The sequence below is a fragment of the Hesperophylax consimilis genome, chromosome 2 (genome assembly GCF_061612785.1).
Source record: "Hesperophylax consimilis isolate HC1 chromosome 2, BYU_Hcon_1.0, whole genome shotgun sequence".
Classification (NCBI taxonomy): domain Eukaryota; kingdom Metazoa; phylum Arthropoda; class Insecta; order Trichoptera; family Limnephilidae; genus Hesperophylax; species Hesperophylax consimilis.
The window spans coordinates 38,968,738-38,993,103 of NC_142837.1; positions in this window are offsets into that span (position 1 = coordinate 38,968,738).

The window sequence follows — 24,366 nt, forward strand, 5'->3', positions numbered from 1 at the left end:
GGAAATGAACGTTGAAATTTGATGAATTGTTCAAATTCTCCGAAACAACCCGTCCTAACATTCTCGAGCTCTAACCATGTCGATAAACAGTTGCTTCTTTTTCATTGTGTATGTCCGAATCTGTCAATAGTGTCAATGTTTTAGTATGTTAACCTATAAAGGGACTGTTACCAGTGAAAAGGTGTTCTTTCCTTCAGAAATTTATTACAGTAAACAGTGTTTATCGGTACAAGGGTCGGGCCTGTTATCAATAAATTGTTATTGTCAACGTTGATATTATAAAAAGCATGTTTTGTGATTCAAAATAAAAAAGTTAAAATACGCTCCAAGTGTTTCGAGTAAAGTCCATAAACCAGAAAAATATACAATTATTTATTTCCACGAAAATATACAAATAATAACGTAAGATATTACGCATACGAAGAAATTGGTTGTAATGCTATTGACAAAAAAATACATCAAATTTGTGAACATGCAAAGGAGATCACATGAAAACGCAACAGAATCATTGCATCTTTTAACGAAAAAGATACTAAAATGCATAAATAAATATTTAACTTACTAACTATGTAACTAACCATCACGCCGTTTCCCCGCAGGGGTAGGCAGAGAGGACGGACCGCCTAACAACTCAGTCTTAGCACACACTCCTTTCCTCATTCACATTCATATTATTATTATTATTATTGCTTTTCCGTCGACTGAAATAGTTGTTCTTCACTGTAATTAAACATATACAAAAGGTGTTTTTTTTTTTAAATAATTTGCGAATATTAAGAATGAGGTGCGCCTGCTCATTGGGGATTATTCACATTGGGGATTAGTTTGACAATACGTTTTGCACCTCCTCTAATAATTAAAATTCCTATATTGACCCTTCGTTCAATATTTGTATCACTATTCTCGACTCTAGTGAAAAAATAAATTGAACAAATAATTACTTTGATTGAGGCCTTCCTGTTCATGGTTATTGTTGAAATTTTCCAAACTTTGCCGTTATCAATTTATGTGGAGGCGGTTTGTATGTCGGTCTGAGTTGATGGGTTTATAACCAGCCATCTGAAGGATTTCAGATCTCCAGAGTCTGGAGATCTGAAATCTGTAACTCTGGAGTCCAGAGTTACTCGTGACAGTGACAGCACGGAATTAGCCTCGATGTTAAAAACTTAACTTTCCACACAGAGACCAGCGTATCTGCAGTTATAAAAAAATCATTCGAACTATTTGGTTTATCAACAGTTCCATCATTCTCAGAATACTTTTTAACTGCATACGGTAATCTTCCACTGCATGCAGAGAATATTCCCAAAGAACCACCATCAAAATTTTCTACGAATAATTCTCCCGATTCACCTAAAATAGTTACTGACAGAATCACTGAACAAAAAATAAAAAATTGCTCAAGCGCAGCCATTTCAAAGTTTTTGTTTTTCTGTTTTTATGAAAAAATGAATGTAAAAAAAAACAGAGAAATGTCAAAATTCTATACTGTTGTAGAAAATAACAATTATTTGTTTTTCAAAAGGACTACACATTTTTATCGAACTAAGCGAAATAGTAAATGAGCTCTAAAAACAGATACCTACTTCAAAGCTCACTTTCTCAGAACAGTACTTTTCAAATTTTCCGATTTTATGTCCGGGTTAAATCTTCCCCATAGGAAAAACTAAACCCTCCATCATCTAGTCATTCAACATTATGCAAGTGCATTATATAAGCAAAATAAATACAAAACAATACAAGAACAACACGTCAACTCACCAGAGATCAAATGGGAAAATAATCCACAGACTCCAGATATTTTCATATCAGAGGGTTTGGCTCGGTAGAACTCCTAACAGGGCCTATAAATCCTACTGATCCCTCAACATAAATATTTAAAACATCTTTCGTTATCCTACATGTATTTAAAATGACAAAATTTTGAATTTTTATTTTATAAATTTTTTGATAGATCTAATACGGCTAAATTTTTAATGAGAGAGCTAGTTATAATGCCAGTAGCCGAAATAACAAATGGTAATATTTTTATAGTCTGAGAATGCAAAATTCTTTTTATCTCATTTCCTAAATCTGTGTAGTTTCTTATTTTTCATGAACAGATTTTAGAATAATATTATTATTTAGGCTAATGAATGGGGTAGGCTCCGAATGAGATTTATATTGTCTATTCCTGTTTCCTATTATTTTGTTTCCTCTATTCTCGTCGATAGTGTATGATAGAAGAATCGCACGAATAAAATGTGTCTAAATGTTGGCATATCTATGGTTAAATAAAAAACCAACTTGTTTCGTACAAAAAAAGTAGAGTTATCAATCTAGTGAGTGGTTTATTTATTATCAAGCCATAGACCACCACACAATTTGTCTTGATACACACTCTTTGCTTCATTAATATTCTTGAATCGTTATGTACATTCCCTGACTTGAGAAGTCGTCCCAGGGACAGAGAATCTGGTTTCGATTCACAGTTGCGAACGTTACCTTTTTATTTATCTATACCTTGTTGTTTCATGTTTCATTTATATTTATTATTATTATCTTCGCCTTCAATGATTCATTATATTGATAAGTATAACATTAATAATATTGGTAAGTATAACATTCGAAAGTTTTTCCAATAAAATTGAATTTTTAGATAAATATAAACAATCTGTAATAATTTGCCAGTGACAGTTTAAATTAAACTAACATTGATAAAAAAGACATTATAATTTTATACTCATGGGGCTATTAAACGTGATTTAGCTCGTTCCAATCTTGCCCATTTTCGAATAATTGTAGAGTAGAGTTACAAACTTTTTTTTTTGTAAGGTTGGCAACAAATCAAATTTTACAAATCGCAAGTGCGCCCTACTGTTGAATTTGGCAGCCATCTCTGGTCCGGAGCCCCTAAATACCTGAAAAAAACCCTTGACTCTGTGCAAAAACGGGCGGTCCGTTTGATAGATTCCCCAATCTTAACAAACGGACTGCAATCTTTAGAGCACAGGCGTCAGGTAGGTATGCTGTCCTTGTTCTATCGGTATTACAGTGGAAGATGCTCTGAGGAACTAGCGTCATTGATCCCTTCGGCACCGGTGCGCCCAACATTTATACACGGTTGACATTTATCACATGAGAACGGGTCGCTTCTACGATTCGTTCTTAAGTTCAACAGCTCGGCTGTGGAACGAACTGCCGGCCTCTGTGTTTCTTCCCTCCTACAACATGGGACTCTTCAAGACCCATGTTCACTCCTTCCTCTCCACAAAAGGGCCCTCCACACAGCATCCCCAAAGATGACATAGGCCCTGAGGGAAATTATTTTCTTCAGGGCTTCCTGTGTGGAGTTAATATAAAAAAAAAAAAAAAAACACCGACGCGGTAGTTTGTTTCCTGTTCTGGTCACTTTTTATTCGGCGCCCATGTACCATGGCTAACCCTGGTTAGCCTTGCGCCGCTTTGGTGAAAAATCAAATCAAGGGCGCTGGTTCACTTGATCGTGCCATTTCTTCCTTAGGTCCCCTGACTTCATTAACGGAATAAATAAATTCATTAACGGACATTTAGATAGCCCTAACATGGGGAGTAAGATTAATTATGACGAAAAATAACTACATTACATGGAGACTCCATGATCCATTAAATGAATTATTTTCTAGCATATTCTGAATGATTGCATCGTGTGGAGAATGAAACTTGTTCTGTCAACATGTTTAATTTTAACATATCTTCCTTTATGAAAAAAAAAACTACTTACAATCCAGTGGAGGAATTTTAGAAACATGAAAAGGGAAGCAACTAGAGACCGGTGCATTATGGTTAGACATTGCGTGAATTTAAATTTAACTAAATTAAGCAAGAAAATGGTAATATTGTTAATTTCTTTTAAGGCGATGCACTACGTCGTGTAATATTTTAAATTGAGCCGCTATCAATAACAACCCTTACGTAGATGGCGATAAGGTTTAAATTCTCACTTAACACCATACGCCAGTTTTGATTTATGCAAGAAAAAAACATGGCCAAAATCTGCCTTTTATTTTATTTTGTGGATGTTAAGTCATAAATATTTAATTTTTTTTCAATAATTTTATAAATAACTTAGTTTTCTACATTATGCAATAAAATTATAACCGAAAATGGGTTCGTAAGTAGGAGATTTTGAACTTTAAAGCAGTTTTCATAGGTATTATACATTATTTTTTTCTGGGCTTATAAAAAGACTTATCTAACAAATACTCGATTATTTCAAAGGCCAAAATGTATTCTACTCGCATTATTTAATTAAAGCATCTGAAACATTTCTAGGCGACCAAATTTTCAAACCAAAAACACATTATTTTGCATTAGGTACTACGTGTGGCATCGCCTTAATGTATTTATAAAATATTTTCCATTTAAACCCCCGCATACTTAATTTCTACCGATTTATAACAAGTTTCTCGTTAACTCTGTAAGTTTTTAATTCCGAAAAAATATACTTCTCATCTCTTAAGATAATATTTATACATTTGTTATGCCAAAACGTTAATTCTGTGAAATACCCTCCATAGAAAAAAGTCGCAAGTTAGCTCAGAATATTATTAAAAACACGTTTTGTTTTGTTATTTAATATGTTATAGTATAATTTTTTTTTAAAAATAAGATCTGTTTTCTATTTCAAACGAGTCGTATTTTATTAAATATTCGTAATTTTTATCGTTTTTTAATATTAGCACACTCTCTCTAACATTCGTATTTACATATCTTCCTTTCAAACCATCTCTGAACGCTTACTACGGGGCCTTAACCGTGTTAACTATGTCGAATCTGTTTTATTTATGTAAACTGTTCATTGAACTCCATTTTAAATTCGTTTTCTTATGTAAAAATAAGTTTAATATATTTTAATAATGTTAATTAATGTTGGCTTCCCTGAAATGAGTTTTTCATTGGGAATAATATATTATAAATATTATTATTTTGTAATATGTTATAAAATAAAAATATATATAAACATGTAGATAATGTAACAATCCTTCTGCATATTGATTGAACTAATTGTTATTTTGACAATCAAGGTTATTACTATTATGAACTTCTGTTCTTTATATTTTATTTGTATCTTTATATTTAGAAGCCCAATACGCATTTAAATAAATAAATAAAATTATCAAAGTGAAAAAGAGTTTAAAATTATTTCAATGTATTTAAATTTAATTTTATTTGTTTATTTAACGCCCAGAGGGCTTTTACATGTACTTGGTATAATTTTGATGACAGACAATTTAAGTACAAGAAAAAAATAATAAAAATAAAATTACATAAAAAAATACACCAAAGAAACAAAAATAAGAAAATGAACAAAAACATAAATTCAAAAATACAGCGATTTAACTGATTTACAAAAATACAACTTCTATTTAGGAATAGTGTTGGAATAAATCATTTACGCGATTCACAAAATTCGCAAAGTTCATACTAAATATAATATCGACATCACGTAAGTACTGGTTTACCATAGTGTGAAACCGTTGTATTGGGCAATGGGCAGTTCTTATGAGTGCTGCCGTAAAATAGTGTATTCTATCTTGTTATTAAGTTTATGAGTGCAGAAGTTCGCAACAGTCGAATTCAGAGCTTAGAATTTTGAATAAAAAAGTTAAGTCGTTTATTTTACGCCTGTATTCCAATGTGTGTATTTTTTAGAGTATTTAATAAGAAATGATATTGTAAGTCTTCTAGTGGGTTATTTAATTTAATATATGCAATAATTACAGTGAATTTCCATCACGAAATAAAATTTGCCATTTTGCTAAAGGCTAAAATTTTGCTAAAATTCCCCAACATGAAAAATTCTAACTAATGAACCCAACTTCATGTACAATGATATACCGGTCACGGTTTTTTGTCCCGGTGACTTTGCTGCCATTGGATCGCCCGATATTATTTTTCTAAGAAACCGGATATTTTTAGAATCGTTTTTTTTTGATTTTATAAATTCTAAAATTTGAGCTTTTCATAAAATAAAAAGATATTTTATTATATTAAAAAAATACTAAATTGACTAAGCCTTGGATCCTTATTGTCTATTGTAACAATTGCAAGCCAAGTACATGGTATTGATTTATAAAATATAATATAGTATACGTCAGCTAGTATTTAATAAATCAAAACCAAAATTTCCTCTAAAAACATGAAAAGTGGTTACTTAAATACCAACCAACTTAATTATTATTTCGTCTAATTTTGGATTAAATCTTATTGTTTAAAATTCTAAATACTGGTCTGGACTCACCAGAACTTACCAATTTAATAAATCTTCATATTCCGTCTAGATCAACCCGACAATCTGATTTATTTTATCTACCCTCGTGTAGAACAAACATTAAAAAAAAATCCCCGATTCCTCGTACATGTGCACAATACTCGTATAATACAAAATTTTACAGCATTGACATTTTTGGTAATAACCTAAAGAAATATCGATATGAAGTTATGCGTACGATCGATTATGAATATGGAATGTATCGGAAGCATCTCCTATCCTCTTCCTATTTTCCTCTTCCTCTCCCCTTCCTTTAACACCAAATTAATTTTAAGATATTAAAACTTCATTTCCAATGAACTTTAACATAAGAAACTTCTGTGGCTTGACTTCAGTTAATTTGTATATTTATATCTATCATTGTATATTATATAAATGCTGTTTGTTTCTTACAAAATAAATTATTAACCATACATGTTACATAACATAAACTTAATATATTTTTAATTTTTTTATTTATAAATGTATTTCTTTTATATAAAAACATTATTATGTTATACTAAAAAAAACTAATTACAATATTTTTTTCTTTTTAACGTAACGTAACGGGGAGTTGTGCCATTACAATATACATACGGTAAAGAAAACAAATAAAGTTTTTATTTATAAAGTAAAAAATAAACAAAATGTATATAGCATGATAACAAAAGTATAGATAATGAAAATAGACTAAAATAGCAGTAACTAAATTAGATACTTAATATATTTATTTGCATTTAACATTCATTTAAGAATAGAAGTAAAGTAAAAATAATATTATTACATTTAGATTAATAAGTAGGTAGTAGGTGGTATAAGTACATGGAGTTATTTTATTCATTTGGAGTAAACGGAGCTGATAATATTGCAAGCGAAGGTACATAATAAATTGCGACAATAAGCTATTGGTGGTTCGAATGCTGATTTAATATTTCAAGAGGATATGGTAAAAAAAAGAAAAATATATTTTTGTTGTTAATTAGTGATGAAATTAAATATTTAATTATATACCAAGTATGTACTATTAAAATTTGAATTTGATCAATTACTTCTAATATGTACCTGTAATCAAAAGATACGTAAAAAAAATTAAAACTTATAATTATTATTTGGTTGATCAAGAAGTTGTTTTTTTTTTTAATTAAAAGGCTTTATAATTTTTTCAGATTTGATTTTATATGGGAGTGCATTGAAAAAATTTATACCTTGATAAATATAATGGTGTTGAGAAGCGCTCATTTTATATTTAGGGATTTTTAAGTTGCCACGTGATCTTGATCGGTTACTTATTTTTGGAAATTTTATTGTAGGATTGAAATGATATTTGTGAATTTGTAACAATGAGTTATTTTTGAATATATTATTTAGACTGAGAACCCTAAAACAGTTAAGGCGATGCACTAAGTCATGTAATATTTTAAATTGAGCCGCTATCAATAACAACCCTTACGTATATGGCGATAAGGTTTAAATTTCCGCTCAACACCATCCGCCTGTTTTGACCTATGCAAGAATAAAACATGGCCAAAAAGTCCCTTTTATTTTATTTTGTGAATGTTCTGGTGTAAATATTCAATTTTTTGTAAATCATTTTATAAATAACTTAATTTGCCACATTATACAATAAAATCATAAAGATAAAATTTTAAAAGACAATTTAATGAAGTGGAAAATAGACATCGCCTATTTAACAGATTTGTTTACAAAATTTTTAATATGGTTAATTTGCAGTTACAAGGCGACAGTCTAAATTTAATTAAAACAAAGTCCATCTTATCAGCGTTTCTTGCCAGAGTTAAAATAATGAAGCAAAATATTGGACGGGGCGAATTTTCCCAGTTCCCAATTTGTCACAGACAAACTGCCAGGAAGACGACGTTTCAACCTACGTTCAACATATAAATGCCCTCTATTCAGATTTTGAAACTAAGTTTGAGGATGTTTCGACTATGGTAATACCACCGTGGATAATTAACTCATATGGTGACATAGAAGAAACGAATGTCATAAAACAAGAGGAACTGACTGAAATAAGTACAAACGAAGAACTTAAGGTTCAGTTTAAGCACGGATATCAGCACTTCTAACTGCAAAAAAACATACCCGTTACTTATCCCGTATTATGGAATATAGCGAGGAAATTTTTAATTTCCTTTCAATCGTCATACCTAGCGGAAAGGGGGTTCAGCGCTGTTACCAATCTCCTAACGAAAAAAAGAAACAGACTGGACATCATTAGCCGAGGAGACTTAAGGCGATGAACTACGTCGTGTAGTATTTTAAATTGAGCCGCTATCAATAAAAACCCTTACGTAGATGGCGATAAGGTTTAAATTCCCGCTTAACACCATCCGCCTGTTTTGATTTATGCAAGAAAAAAACATGGCCAAAAAAGTGCCTTTTATTTTATTTTGTGGATGTTAAGTCATAAATATTTAATTTTTTTTCGATCATTTTATAAATAACTTAATTTGCCACATTATACAATAAAATCATAACCGAAAATGGGTTTGTAAGTAGGAGATTTTGAACTTTAAATCAGTTTTCATAGGCCTTATACATTATTTTTTTCTGGGCTTATAAAAAGACTTATCTAAAATATGCTCGATTATTTCATAGGCCAAGATGTATTCTACTCGCAGTATTTAATTAAAGCATCTGAAACATTTCTAGGCGACCAAATTTTCAAACCAAAAACACATGATTTTGCATTACTACGTATGGCATCGCCTTAAATAACTGTGTTGTTGGAAATATAGATGGTTTACGTAGGATGACTTTTAGAATCAACCTCTGTGCCTCTTATATTCTTTGGTAACCCTAACAAAGATTTATCACGATATTCCCGACATAATCTACAAATCATATCAGATTTAAAAAAATAAATTATGTTTATAACCAAACCCATATTGATTTACAGCGATAAGAAATGTTACCGTTGTGCAAATTTGAGGTAGGTTTAATTTGTAACATTTCCGTTCATTTAGTAATACATTAATCAAATTAGGTTGTACACGTACCATTAAAAATCAGCAATTTTCTGATAGGCCAATAAATATAAATATTTTCCCAAGTCGATCAATATTTATTTTTTTATTCATATGAACAAAAAACAAAAATTTTGCAATGTCTGTTCCTAAGCATTTATTCTACATTTTAAATTTAGTGGTTCTGTCTGTAAGTTTAGTAAATGCAACAGGAGAATCCTTCATAGAACAGTTTGTGGACGGTTCCACAGGGACATTTTCTGCATGTCCTGGAAGGTCGTCATTTGTTGCTGAAAAATATTTTCTGGACCAAAGCGGTTTGAAACCGAGTGGTTTGGACGGTTTTTTTCTAACCGCAGACACGAACATTTCAACAGAATACTGTATGGAAAGTGAACCCTTCTATGTGGATGTTGGATCTGTGCTATTACTTAGAATATACACGAGTAACTCCGGAGATACGAATTTCTTCAGGTGGGCCGCTGTAAGCCCAGTAGATGGGACTAACATTCAATCGGCTCTCTCACCGATTGACGACATCAGAGGTTGGCGGTCTTCAACTATAACCATAATAAAGAAACACACAATCATCGTGAGTCAATAATTTTCTATTTTTTAAAGTGCACTTATTACCATTTCCTAGCCTTATCGCACTGTTTAGTGTTCTTGGTCTATCATTATAATACTAGGCATTACCGAGATCCTCTACAGAACTTCAATCACACATGAAACGTTAAAATAATGTGCCACTTGCAGTTTTTATCTGACATTAAATGCTATTTAAAAAAAATTAACTTCTTGGAAATTTTATTTATTAGCACACGGCGTGCTTAAAAAGTTAGATTTTCGCGTGTTTCGGTTTTTTATTTGAAAAAATCCTTATTTTAACATTAATTTAAAACCAAGCCGAATCACTAACCTAACCTAACCCAACTTTTCCAATATTTTCCAAGCCGCAATGATTCGTGCTTACATTTCATTGACAACTGTTAACTTAGTACTTAATAACTATGTACTAAAAAGTAATTCTCTGAGCGAAGCGAAGTCCTGTTTTAACTCAACCGTTTTGCATTTCGTCTGTCTGTAAATTTACTTGAACGTTCCGTTTCTGGTTTAACATGGTAGTCGTTTTAATGGTTCAGTAATGATTCCTTTCTTTTTGGCACTTTTTCAATATTATAGAACCTCAAATTATTATAAGCAATAATTAGTCGCCTGAAATACCAATACAAATTGAAAATATCTCCCGAGTAAAAATAAATCCCGCCGACGGGAATTGGACCCGCACCTTCTGATGTCCGGTCAGACGTTCTGGACCACTGAGCCACGTCGTCTTATTTCAAAGAATTCAATATGTACTAGGACTTTTGTGTAAAATATGTCAGTATTTTATTTTATTTTTATTTTTATTTTACAATTTAAACCTGCTAAACTGCTTTTACAGTTCGTCAACAATATTTGACAAGTTCTAGTATATTCACCAAAAAATCTAGACAATTTGTCTCAACGCCATCTAGTGAGAGAGTTAGCACTTACAATGCCTTTCTCATATAAAATAAAGTTGGTTGTTTTCAGGTGAAAAATGTAACAAACAGTAATTTTTTAATGAAACACTAGTATATATTGAATTATTTCGCGGATAAGAGATAAGCCGCCATAGCTCAGTGGTCAGAGCTGTCGACCGGAATTCGAAAGGACACGGGTTCAAGTCCCGTTGGCGTCATGTATCTTTTATCAGGAGATTTTTCAATGTGGATGAGTGTTTCAGGCTAATAATTATTGCTTGAAAAATAATTGTTACCCTTTGTGCTATGCATAAAAAAAAATCTTGTCTTAAACATTAGTTTACCAAAAATTAACTTTAGTTTTGTAGGAAAGGCTTTGTTAGTGCTAAATTTCCCACTAGATGGCGTCGAGACATATTATATCTACATTTGTTGGTTAAATATTTTGACTTGTCAAATATTATAATTTTTTAATGATAAACTAATGTTTATAAGACAAGGTTTTATGCATAGCACAAAGGATAAAAAATTATTATAAGCAATAATTAGTCGCCTGAAATATCAATGTTTAATCGACTAATTATTGCTTATAATAATTTGTTATCCTTTGTGCTATGCATAAAACGTTGTTCTATAAACATTAGTTAATTATTAAAAATAATTTTGGTACCTACCTGCCTGGAGAAACTTTTGAAAAATAAATGTCATTCCGCATTTGAAATTAAAAAAAATATACTGGAAAAATTTGGTCTTTAATTAGTAGGGTGGTATTTGAGCACCTTGTTATAAATTGTATGCTTTCAGAGAAAATGTTGGTTATGAATAAGTGAATATTAGAAACAAATTTTTGGACGCGAGGACTACTAACTGTTTACAGAACTAGTATTATTATAATGTTTGTTATTATTATTTCAGATACGTTTTTCCTATACGCCAACAGGAACTGGAAAGGAGTTTATAGCGATTGATAGGGTGGAAATCCACGGAGAAAGGGTCACCACGACTGAGTCTTCTGAATCAACAAGTCCGGACACTCCCGAAGCCACAACGCCCCCTCTAATAGCAACGACCCATCCAATAGCAACGACTGACCAGACAACCACCACAGAATCTGCTCCACCATCCTTGCCGCCTTCTACTCCCGAACCACCATCGGCCCAGAACTGCGTCTGCAACTGTAATTGCAACTACTACTGCGGAAAAAATCCCTTCCATTGATTCATATTCATCAGCAAATATACCTAATCGTTTCACTTTATCAATTGAAAAAGTTGAATAATATAATTTTACTCGAATAAACAAGATGGTGGTGTAGACTAGTATTTATGAACATTCCATACCTACTACAAATCGCAAAAAAATTATAATGACGCAATTTCTAGAAGAAAATCTTAATCTTATGAAACTAATTCATCAAGTTAAGCTCTAAATAAAATGTACTGACATACAATACTAGCCAATGGAATTTGTTATTTAAGTCGATGACACTTATAATCAATCAGCTCGAATAAATTCATATGAATCACATTTTAAGGTGCAAATTACGGACTACGAACAAGAATCAATTATTATTAGAGATCGACCAAATACATTTCATTGGTCGAAAATAAATTATTTTAATTAAATTATTACGTATGTAGTTTCTTTTAATTTTTACTCTTCATAATTATCAGATGTATGGTCAGAAATTTGCCAAAAATATACTGATGTGTCAAAGGTGTTGTGGTATGTTTTTTAAGGAGTTTAAAACATGTTTGTCGAAGGACCTTGAATGTTATTGTAATTACCACTGCACGTAAGACAGTAATATGTTGTATGGATAAGGAAGGACTCACCAATAAGAAAAGGGAACTTTTTGGTTTTATTTTTATTTTCATGCGAATACTACACAAGAGTGTGGATAAGTAAGTACCAACCGTCTGGAGCCAGTGAGACTATGGCATACTCAATTGGAGTATGTTGTGGGGGGAGAAGAAAATGGGATGAGGAATGTTAGGGAAGTACTCGTTAAATAGTTTATTGTAGTATATTAATAGTTACCAAACACATAGCTAAAGCCATTTCAAACAACGTTTCAATTCTGAATGGTGGTTTTTCGCTACGTCGATATTGAGAGAATTTTCCACTCTCACTTCCATCATTGCACATGCAACATTTTAAATTCATGATGGCATACCCGAACTGGGTTGGGAGGAGTTGATACTCTTGTAACGTATTCAAATAAATAATTTGAGTATAAATTTAAACATTGTTAGGTTATTCGTAACAAGGGAATGTTTGTTTTTATTTTTAAAAATCTCTCCATTTAAAATCTAACTGGACCTGTTATTTTTTTGCGAATACCGCCGAACTCCCAACTGCTCCCAACCGTATGCAGCCAAAGAGACTTTGGCATCCCCAATGGGGTATTTTGTGAGGCTGAAGGTAGTGAAGATTGGAAGCAGATGAGGGGGAGGAAGTAAGGGTAGTACCTGGCTATTCAGAGCTGGTCACCAAATACAGCCATAGCTATTTCAAGCAACTTTTCAAATCTGAATGGTGGTCTTGCGCCAGAGCGATACTGAGAGTATCTGTTACTCTATACAGCATTATTATTTTAAATAAATGAACTGTGATTTTTTTTTTTTTAATGAACAACTCTTCTTTCAACTATTTTAATATCTTTCTGAAAAATGTAACAAAATAACGTTAAAATTGTATTTTTATTTGTTAAAATAACGTTATTGTTTGTTTTTAGTCGTGATTTTTTGTCATAAAGTCTATATAACGAACAACAGGGAAGAGATACTTTTAAACTATTTTATAAATAAACATGTAGGTATTGGTATATACAAAACCAATAAACGTGTAGGTGTTGGTACATACAAAACCAATACACATGTAGGTATTGGTACATACAAAACCAATAAACATGTGGGTATTAATACATACAAAACCAATAAACATGTAGGTACTGGTACATAAAAAACCAATAAACATGTAATTGTTCCTAGATACAAAGCCAATAAACATGTAGGTATTGGTACGTATCAAACCAATAAACATGTAGGTATCGCTACATACAAAACAAATAAAAATGTCGGTATTGGTACATACAAAACGAATAATTATGTGCCCTTTTGACAAATTTATAAGTTGTTTTGGAAAATTTTACTATATTAAGAAATATAAAACATAATATTTAAGACGAGACAATATCCTAAAATAAAGCCAGAATCTGAACGATGTAAGTGAATCAGCCACGCACAAAAATATGCAACTCGCGGCCCTGGAGTATTGGACAGAATTGCGGTTTAATTTTTCCTATCAAATCAACAAAGTGGCTATCTTAACGACATAAGTGATGAAGTCGTGTAAAAACAATATTCAGCGCACGGTGCGGCGTAATGGATGGACCTACGGTCGACTTTTCCCCAGCAGGCCAATATAATCGATTTTTCCGTGGAGTTTCTTTTAATTATTTTTGATGAACATAGTTCTAAAATCTCAAACGTTTCTAGGAAGATCTCTCGGGAAGTTACTAATTCATCGTCTAGAAAAATAAAATCTGGTGCTTACCTACCGCTAATTTTATAGTTGAAAAACGTTTTATAAAATTTTCTCTACGCCTCTCAATTACACATTTCATGATCATAATTACACATAGAAGATATTTCACATAGAATAAATGTAACTTACTTTTGTATCACAAAAGATTAAACACTTAAAGATATTGTCAGATAAAATTGTTGATTATTGTATTGACGGCCCTGAAATTTTCCCCAAAATTAAATTATATGTACCGACCAGAAATACGAGGCAAAATGCTATATTTTTCTGTAACAGTTTTAAAACAAGCTCAGTCACCTATACATCGACTACATTATTTTGATAATAGATTAGTGAATGTTATAGACATGTTTATAGATTCCGTATTATTTGTGAAACGAAACTTTTCTAACCCCTGTATTTGTAATCGAGTATTTTCTATTCTTAAGAATGTATTAGTGGGTAAGTACCTTCTTCTAAATTTCTACCTTGGCTGTGTGAATATGTGTATCTCTGTCTGTTTCTTTTTTGTTTCTTCTTATTTTTTTTTACAGGTGTTTTTCGATATCTGTTTCACTACCTTTCTCGAGACAGACGTATCGGATACAAATGAGTATTTACATATTATTTGATACATGCATAACTATAACTAAAATATAAATGATAAAGTTGTATTCATTTTAAACCGTGAAGACATAATAAAAACTATAGGTTATCATAGAAGGATATCATTATTATAAATGTGTATGGAAAAGTTAGGATAAAATAGTCAATGAAATAATAAATGGAACAAATAATTATATGCAATAAATAGTCGCCCGAAATATTAATACAAATTGAAAATATCTTCCGAGTAAAAATAAATGCCGCCAACGGGAATTGAACCCGTGCATTCTGATGTCCGGTCAGGTGCTCTGTATCTACTGAGCTATGTCGGCTTATCTCCAACCCGCCAAATGATTCAATATGTACTAGTACCTCAATCAACAATTACTGCTTATTATATTTTTTCCAACTGTAAACAACCAACTTTATTTTTATAGGAAAGGCTTTGTTAGTGCTAAATTTCTCACTAGATGGCGTCGAGACATATGATATCTTCATTTATTGGTGAAATATTTTTGAAATATATTATTATTTTTTTAATGATAAACTAATGTTTATAAGACAAGGTTTTATGCATAGCATAAAGGATAACAAATAATTATAAGCATTATTTGACAAGTCAAAAAGGGATGAAGTATTATAATGCGCTGCCGGAAACTTAAAGTCTGTACCAATTGGAAGGTTCAAGGTGTTGTATAGGAGCCACATCAAGCAGGAGAAATTATAGCATATATGCATGTTACAATTAATTGGTATTTTAGTAAATATGCAAATTACCAAAATTAAATGAAAATAAAAAAATAAAAACAAAAACCAGAGTATTCATTAAAAAAGTACTTTTTTGTAGCTCAAAATGTTTCGGTCGGACTCTAGTTGTTATCATGACAGCTTTTCAACTGTCGTCGTTTTTATAAAAATTATAAGCCTTCGTTATCTTTTACAAATTCTTCGATAACTTCATAAATCAATAAACTGTGCTTCGGATAATGTCGATAGATGTCAGTGGTTGTTTCCTAAAGTTACTTCCTACTGTTTACTTCCTACTTTTTTAATCAAAATTCTAAACTTTAAATTCGACTGTTGCGAACTTCTGAAACTCATAAACTTGCGAATACCTACAATAACAACACGACACCATACACTATTCCACTGCAACACACATAAGCGCAATTACATTGCGAACTCCCCAATACAACGGTTTCACACTATGGGAAATCAATATTTAGGTGATGTCGATATATTCAATATTAACTTTGCGAATTTTGTGGATCGCGTAAAACACTTATTTCAACACTATTCCTAAATGGAAGTTGTATTTTTGTAAACCAGTTAAATCGCAGTATTTTTAATTTATGTTCTTGTTATTTTTAATTTTGTTTCTTGCATAAATTATTTTTCAATGTAACTTTATTTTTATTTTTCTTTCAAGAGGCAAAAAAGTTTTTTTTGTTTGACTGAGGATTGTACCTTCTTTCCCAGATATTGAAACGTAATAGAAAGGTACCTGTTTAGGTAAAGATGTCTTCAATTAACAAACACAAAATAAATAAGTAAATTTAAATTGAAAATGTAAGTACATTTAAAAAATCGTTCATCAAGCCGCCGTATCATCTGCATCCATCGCTCATTGAGGGGAGAGTCAAGTCACTAGGATGCAACCCCGACAATGGCATTTTTTGACTTCTGCTCTAAAATCTTGCTGGACCTTCCCTTCAGTGAACGTGTAAGATAATCTAAAGACTGTTCACTGGGGTAGAACGAATTTTTTTCTTTGTTTATATTCTTTTCGTCTAGGTCTACTACTGATCAACAAAGCCAAAGCAAAATCAACGGTGTTCAACAGGGCACACACCTTTGCAAAAATAAATAACGCTCTCGCAGACATGGAAACGGTGGACGACTTTATGTACCTAGGCTAGATAGTGATGAAGGAGGTTGTGAAACAGTGGTGATAAGAAGGATTTGCATGATTAAAGACGCCATGCGCAAAATGAAAAGGATTTGAAGTGATAAAAGGATACTGAAGACCATCAAGATACTGCTCATCTGGGCGCTGATTTTACCCATTTTTCTATGGACATGGAAACTTGAGCCAGCGACAGAATAAACTTGTAGCTAGACTCCCTCGAAATGTGACGATGGAGAAATGGACGGTCAGGCGTACTAATGTATCAATTCTAGAAGAGCTAGGCATCGACAATCAACTGTCTGCATACAACGTATTTGAAGATACTTTGGACACGTTGCTTGCCGAACTGAAGGCTCCAGCCTGGAAAAAACTTATTGTCACTGGCAAAGTGTTTAGCAGGAGAAGCAGAAGAAAGTCACCATTGCCCTGGAGTTACCAAGTAAGTGGAGAAACCTTGACCATCATGGAAATATGAGTAGTTTCACCCAGAAGAATGCCTGAACCGACAAAGAATAATTCTCATGCCGTGGAAATTTTGCCATTTATGAATACATACTTTTTTTGATTGAAAAATTTATGTTGTAGCGCCATGTAAAGTTTTGTTTCCACGTTTCTTTTTTTTTACAAACTAAGTAAAATGTATTAGTAGGTGTGTCACTTAAAAACGGCTAGAAATTTTAATTTTACATAATATGAAATATTGCTTGCCATTACCGACGAATGAAATTGAAAATAATTTCCACCATCAGCATCTCATAAGAAAGGATCACACCTGACCTTTGATAGCAGGCTTTTCTGTTGAATATAAACACCCAAAGTTGAATAGACTTCAACTTTCCTTCCATAAATTGACCGTAGATTCTCGTAGAATAAATCAGGTGAGAACGTCCCATTACTAGATACTAAGACACTAAGCTTTTGTTTTTGGTGCGTTGTGTTGGTCGCGTGCATACAATAACAAAATGGCTTAAACATTTTGTTTAGTTCTGATATACTGCATATAACTTTACGATGTTGGTCTTTGATTTGATGACTGCGTTCATATGTGATTTCTACGTCTTAATTTATTATATTATATGTACGCTCCGGGGTCAATAGAAAATTATTTGAAAACTCATATTTTTTTCTACATCTCAACTACAGCATCCAATTCCAATTTGCACTTTATCTGCATATTCAATGTCAAATTAATGCTCTCCACAGATTCCAAACATCCTTATCTCTTTCGGTTCTTATTTTCGTGTTCATTATAGCGATATAAAAAAATCAATGCTGAATATTACAACATTATCTCTAAATGTATCTGAGATAAGACACATGATAATACCTTTTTTCTTCCATTTAATTGTAAATGACTACCCAAGTGAACCACGCGCTGCCTTTATTTTAACTCCAGTCTTTTTTGGAGCAAGTTCACTCCAAAAAAATACGCATCTCAAAGTAAGAATATTTCTAAATATCGTCGATTTTTGGAATGTGATCAGTGAAAAGTGTTTTTCTCAAATAAGTGAAAATAAACAAGTTTAAAAAGAAAGTTTAATTTTTAAAATGGCTAAGCTTTTAATTTATCTTTTATGCGCAGTGGTGATATCTGTTAGTTTTTCGAGAGCGACTGAAGAATTTGTTGAAGAATTTAATGATGGTTCCTTAGGGATATTCTCTGCATGCAGTGGAAGAATACCGTTTACAGTTAAAAAATATTCTGAGAATGATGGAATTGTTGATAAACCGGAAAGTTCGAATGATTTTTTTATAACTGCAGATACGCAAGTCTCGACAGAACATTGCATGGAAAGTAAAGTTTTTAACGTCGAGGCTAATTCCGTGCTGTCACTGAATATATACACGAGTAACTCTGGAGATCCGACATCCTTCAGATGGCAGGTTATAAACCCATCATCTCAGACCACCATACAAAGTGCCTCAGCAAACATTGATAACAGCAAAGTTTGGAAAATTTCAACAATAACCATGAACAGGAAGGCCCCAATCAAAGTAATTATTTGTTCAATTTATTTTTTTTTTCCTTTTTGAACGTTGATAAAAATATTAAACCAAGGGTATATGTAGGGAAGTTACAATATATGTTGTAGTTCTGATTTCAAATCTAAAGCATTGTCAAGTACGATAAAGTATGAAAGTGAACGAAATTCGATAAATTTTATGACAATTGAAAATTTAATTTGTTCACTGAGGACATTATGGTACCTTCAGTTATAAATATCTGTCAGATTCTATATTTATTTTCAGTTAATACTTCTGTCCGGCACTCAAACTGAAAAAAAATCGCTGTTTTTGAACGTACTCCAAAATAATATACTTATTTTGAAAACAGATGTAAGAATATATGAAATTTTTTTTTCTTCTTTCCAAATTCAACAATTTGTATGAGTTTTAATTTCGTAATTATTTTTTACATTGTAACCATAACCTTAATGTAACATTAATAATTAATTTTAAATATGTTAATTATTTCACCAAATAATTCATTATATTACTATACCATTTTTTTTCGCTAATTTACACTCCTCTTCCATCCACAGGCAAACGCTTTTAATGGAAGAGTACTATAAATAGAAAACAGAAGTTATGTTAAACATGAAATTTAATATTATGTTCAAAAGTATAATTTAAAAAAAAAACTTTTATATATAACAGATTTTAATATTACAATCGAATATATGTAACAAAAAATTAACAGGCGTAGCTAAAAGTTTTTAAATCGCTTTCCAGTGGTTTTTTTTGTAAAATTTATTTTCTACTTTGTACGAAACAAAAAAAACACATTTAATGGTACAAAATCTTTTACAGGATACTTTCACTTCACAATTTTCCCTTATATAAAAACCTTTATAGCCAAATTGGCAAATCTTGACCCGGTGAACAGTTTTCTGTTTAAACAAATTAAGAAATATAAAGATAGTAAACTTTTAAATGCAAAGAGAATGCTTGGTGTTCTTTCTTTCTGATATGTACCTTATATTTATTACCATAATAGGAGATTTTTCGTTTATAGGTTGCTATAATTTAATTTATTCAAGAAAAAAACATGTTTTGCAAGTTATGCTTTAAAACGTTAAGATGAATTATTAGTTTGCGTCCGTATATACGCAATATGAATATGAAAAAATAGTTTTGTATTGATTTTGATTTTTTGTATTGATTTTGTATACAAAATAAATTCTTTCGAGAAAATTATAAAAAAACAATTGTGAGACAAACCCGGAGTTAAAACAAACAGCCGTCAACACAAAGTATTTAAATAGTTTCATATTTGTTGATTGGAAATAAAGAGATATGGTTTACATTTATTTTCAACAAATTAATTATTAATTATCTCTCTACACTAATCTGGTAATCTTTATAAATCTTTAGTTCGGTCTTTATCTTATTGACAATAAAGCCGAAGATTAATTAACGGAACGGTGATGCCTTTTGCCATCATGAATGCAATGCATGAATCCGATGCATACTTAGTAGCATCTGTTTTTCTGACTAGAATATCAATTCAATTCAACTATCACAAGCATTGATGTATGATCACAAGACATCACAGCAATAAATAAATTCGGTTTATAGGTTAAAGACAGTTTCCGCATTGTTATATTTCACTTTTAACGTAGAGTCCTTGAGAATTAACGGATAATAATAATACATTAAATTTGTTAGTTTAAAAATATTTTAAAAACAAAATCAGTATTGAGTCCCCGCATACACAATTTCTACCGATTTATAACAAGTTTCTCGTTAACTCTTTAAGTTTTTAAGCTACAAAAAAATTGTATGTTATTTTTTAAGATAATTTCCTATAAATTTGTTATACCGAAACGTTAATTATATGAAATTCCCTCGATAAAAAAAATCGCAAAGTAACTCCGAAAATTATTAAAAACATAGCTAAACTTAAGCATTTATCGAGAGATTATTGCTCTATTTCAATCGAGTCGTGTTTTATAAAATATTTTTACCATTTTCACTTAATAATTCTCGTTTTTTTTTTTAATTACCGCACTTCCTCTATCATACTTACTAACATATCTCCCTTTCAAACCATCTTACACCTACTACGGGGAAGTTGAGTAACGAAATTTTTTGTTGAGTTAGATTATTATCTTTTTTATAAGGATATTTAGGAATCAAACAGTTTTAAATAAAGAGATACAAAGCATGAACATACAAAGAACACATTAAGATCCATTAAATTAATAAAAGATAACTGTTTAGATCATCCAGTTGTTTTTTAGATCGTATTTACAATTATTTAAATAATAACCAAAAATAAATGGTATCAATTGTAGGATTGACAATAAATTGCATGTTAGCTAAAAAGCGTATTTCGTTAAAAAATTACGAAATTTGGCTTTACTTGTTAAGATTATTTCTATATACATAAGCCCATATTATATTAAATTTAAAATAGTAATTTCGGTTGTGCGTAACTCAGTTCCTCGGATTTGCTTTGAATTTAAGTGTTATTTTCAAAATTGGAACTGATTGCGGGAAAAAATTCAGACAGTACCTTCCAATGATATTTTTAAATGAAAATAATTTTAATTGTCATTTTTTAAAATTGGAATATAATTATAAGTGTACTAGTAAATTAAAATTAAAAGCGGCTAAATAATTAAGTTGTAAGAATATCAATATGCTTTTATGAAATTTTTATAACGGCTGTGAGACCGCAAGTGTGTTCTCCTTTTCTACAATACATCTCCAAAAAACTGTAATAAAAAACTAATACAATTATTTAATTCTCTATTATTTCAGATTCGCTTTCCATACACGCCATCAGGAACTGGCGAGGAGTTTATTGCGATTGACAGCATAGCAGTAGACGGTGAAATTATAACCACAACTACACTAGCAACTACAGAAACAACAGAATCAACAAGTACGGATACTTCAGATACAACTGAATCTACGGATAATCCAGGTACAACAGAATCAACAAGTACGGATACTTCAAATACAACCGAATCAACGGATAATCCAGGTACAACAGAATCTACAAGTACAGATGCTTCAGATACAACTGAATCAACGGATAATCCAGGTACAACAGAATCTACAAGTACAGATGCTTCGGAAACAACTGAATCAACGATTAATCCAAGTGGAACAGAATCAACAAGTACGGATGCTTCAGAAACAACTGAACCAACGGTTATTCCAGGTGGAACCGAATCAACAAGTACAGATGCTTCAGAAACAACTGACTCCACAAAAACTCCTGGTCCAGAAGGTTCTACCGATAATACATCCCATTCCAACATGTGGAAAATCATTGCAATTGCTTCACTCAGCGTGGGTGCTTTTCTTTTGGTTTATGCCATACTTATAACGTATTTCTTTTGTGCCAAAAAAAAAAATGAGCCGGGAAGGTCCTTTTCTCTTGAATCTGCCGGGTCTAGTATTCCTAGATTGCAAATGCGACGAGTTCAGACAGAACATGGTGATTCTGTAGTGCAAATTACTGGAGAAAGATGACCACGGTATACAAATATCTGAAATATTATACCATGGTTCAGTAATTTGAAAAATTTTCAAATATAAAATCACCGTGTTTATTTGCACTTTCTTATTAGCATTTTTATATTATGGTGCCTACCTGCAAGACGGAAGTTAAAAAAAGAATTATCCTTGAGATAGTGACGTTTCTTTGGAGAAATTTTATAATTTCTAATTTGAAATTAAAACAAAAATGTTTAAAAATCATTTAATGACCTCGGTGGTAGAGTGGTAAGCTCTTGGGTTCTGAATCCATAGGTCATGGATTCGAAAACAGGCTCGGTAACGTTAAATATATTGCAGTTGGAAAACATATATTCTAACAGATTTTGAGTAGTAGTTTTTAGTGGTATCTACCACTAAAAACTACTACTCTGTGACTTGGAGTATCTACTCCAAGAATCGCCGTGGTAAGAGTCCACATTTTTTATTTGAAACTTTACTTAAATGGCTTTAGCTATGTTTAGTGACCAGATACGAAGAGCCAGATTTTTGTAAATCATTGCTTTCCCCTCCCCTACTTTTTTCAGTCTCACACGTCACGTAGTAGGGTTGACATAGTTCTATTGGCTGAAAGCAATTGCAAGTCTTGTGAGGAAAACAAAAACACATGCTTAAAGAAATATTGTTTCTAAAAGTATAACATTGTTATTTATTTTATTGTTACTCAATGGTAGTTGAAAAGTTGTTTTAATATTTGGTAATCTCACATTATATTAATTTTAGTTGTTTTCTTAATTTTTCGAAGAAAACTTCTTCGGAAAGGTTTTCACTTTGTGATGGCATTATTTATTTTAGTAAAAAGACAAATAACTTAGCTTACATCACTTTATATGATGTAAACTAAGTTATTTGTCTTTTTAATTTTAGTCATAAGTGATATTATGCGTAGAGCTATTGTATTTTTTTATAATTTTATTTAAGTGAAATTTGTAATTTTATACGAATAAAAGTTTTTATATTTATTTTGAATATAACAATTCTTGGTTTTATTTTATACGATTTCTTCTACCTGTGTCTGTGTACTATTTCGCGAGGTCCTTTGTGAATTTGCGAAAGAATGGTAAGATATATATCAATGTAACGATGTAGAAGAACGCTGCAAAATATTCAATAAAAACTTGAATTTACACATAAATGCCTGCATAAATATTTTATTTATTTATTATTGGATAATTTGTATAGCGCCGCTTTTGTGAGATATCACCTCAGGGGCGCTTTACAGTTGATGCAGGTATTACAGAAAATATAAATATTACAAAAATAGAGTGAAGTTAAGTTAAGTAAAATGAAGTAAAGGAACAGGTGACACGAAGAAAGAAGATGGAGACTCTGCAGCAAGAATCCCAGGTGGTGAAGAAACTGGTCCAGCTGCTGCAGCGAAAGAGTCCACAGCGTCCACCAACAGTGCCAGCACGAGGTTCGTCATCCGTCCAGGTATGTGTCTGCTGCTAATAAAGCGCTGACACACTATCCTCTCACAGATACCAGACCTTGGCAGCACCGCTGTGACGTTCTACGAAGATAGAAGATGGAGACTCTGCAGCAAGAATCCTAAGTGGGGAAGGAACTGGACCAGCTGCTGCAGTAAGAGAGTCCACCGCGTCCAACAACAGCGTCCAGGTATGTATCTGCTGCTAATAAAGCGCTGACACCTCACATAGATAAGAGACCCTGGTAGCACCGCTGTGACGTTTGGCAAGTCCATCATTTATCTCCATGTAATCCTGTTCCTGGTAATTGTTGAAGTGGTGCATTCTGTCCGCAATAAAAAGCGACGGTTGGGTAATAACTTACCCTGGGCTTAGTAAAAAACTTGCCAGTGTCCAAGCTTGCCCAGTTTCCGAGAATTTTGTTGAAAACATCTGGAGTGCATTTACCGGTCGCCGTTCGTTTCGAAAGTCCAATATTTTTGAGCAAATTTCAGAATATTCACTTTAAAACACTGCACTCAAATCACATATTATAAAGTTCTAATAATTATTAAGTTTATTTTTATTTAAGTTCAAATGTTGATGGATTGATTTTAAAAATAATTTCAAAGGGATGTTG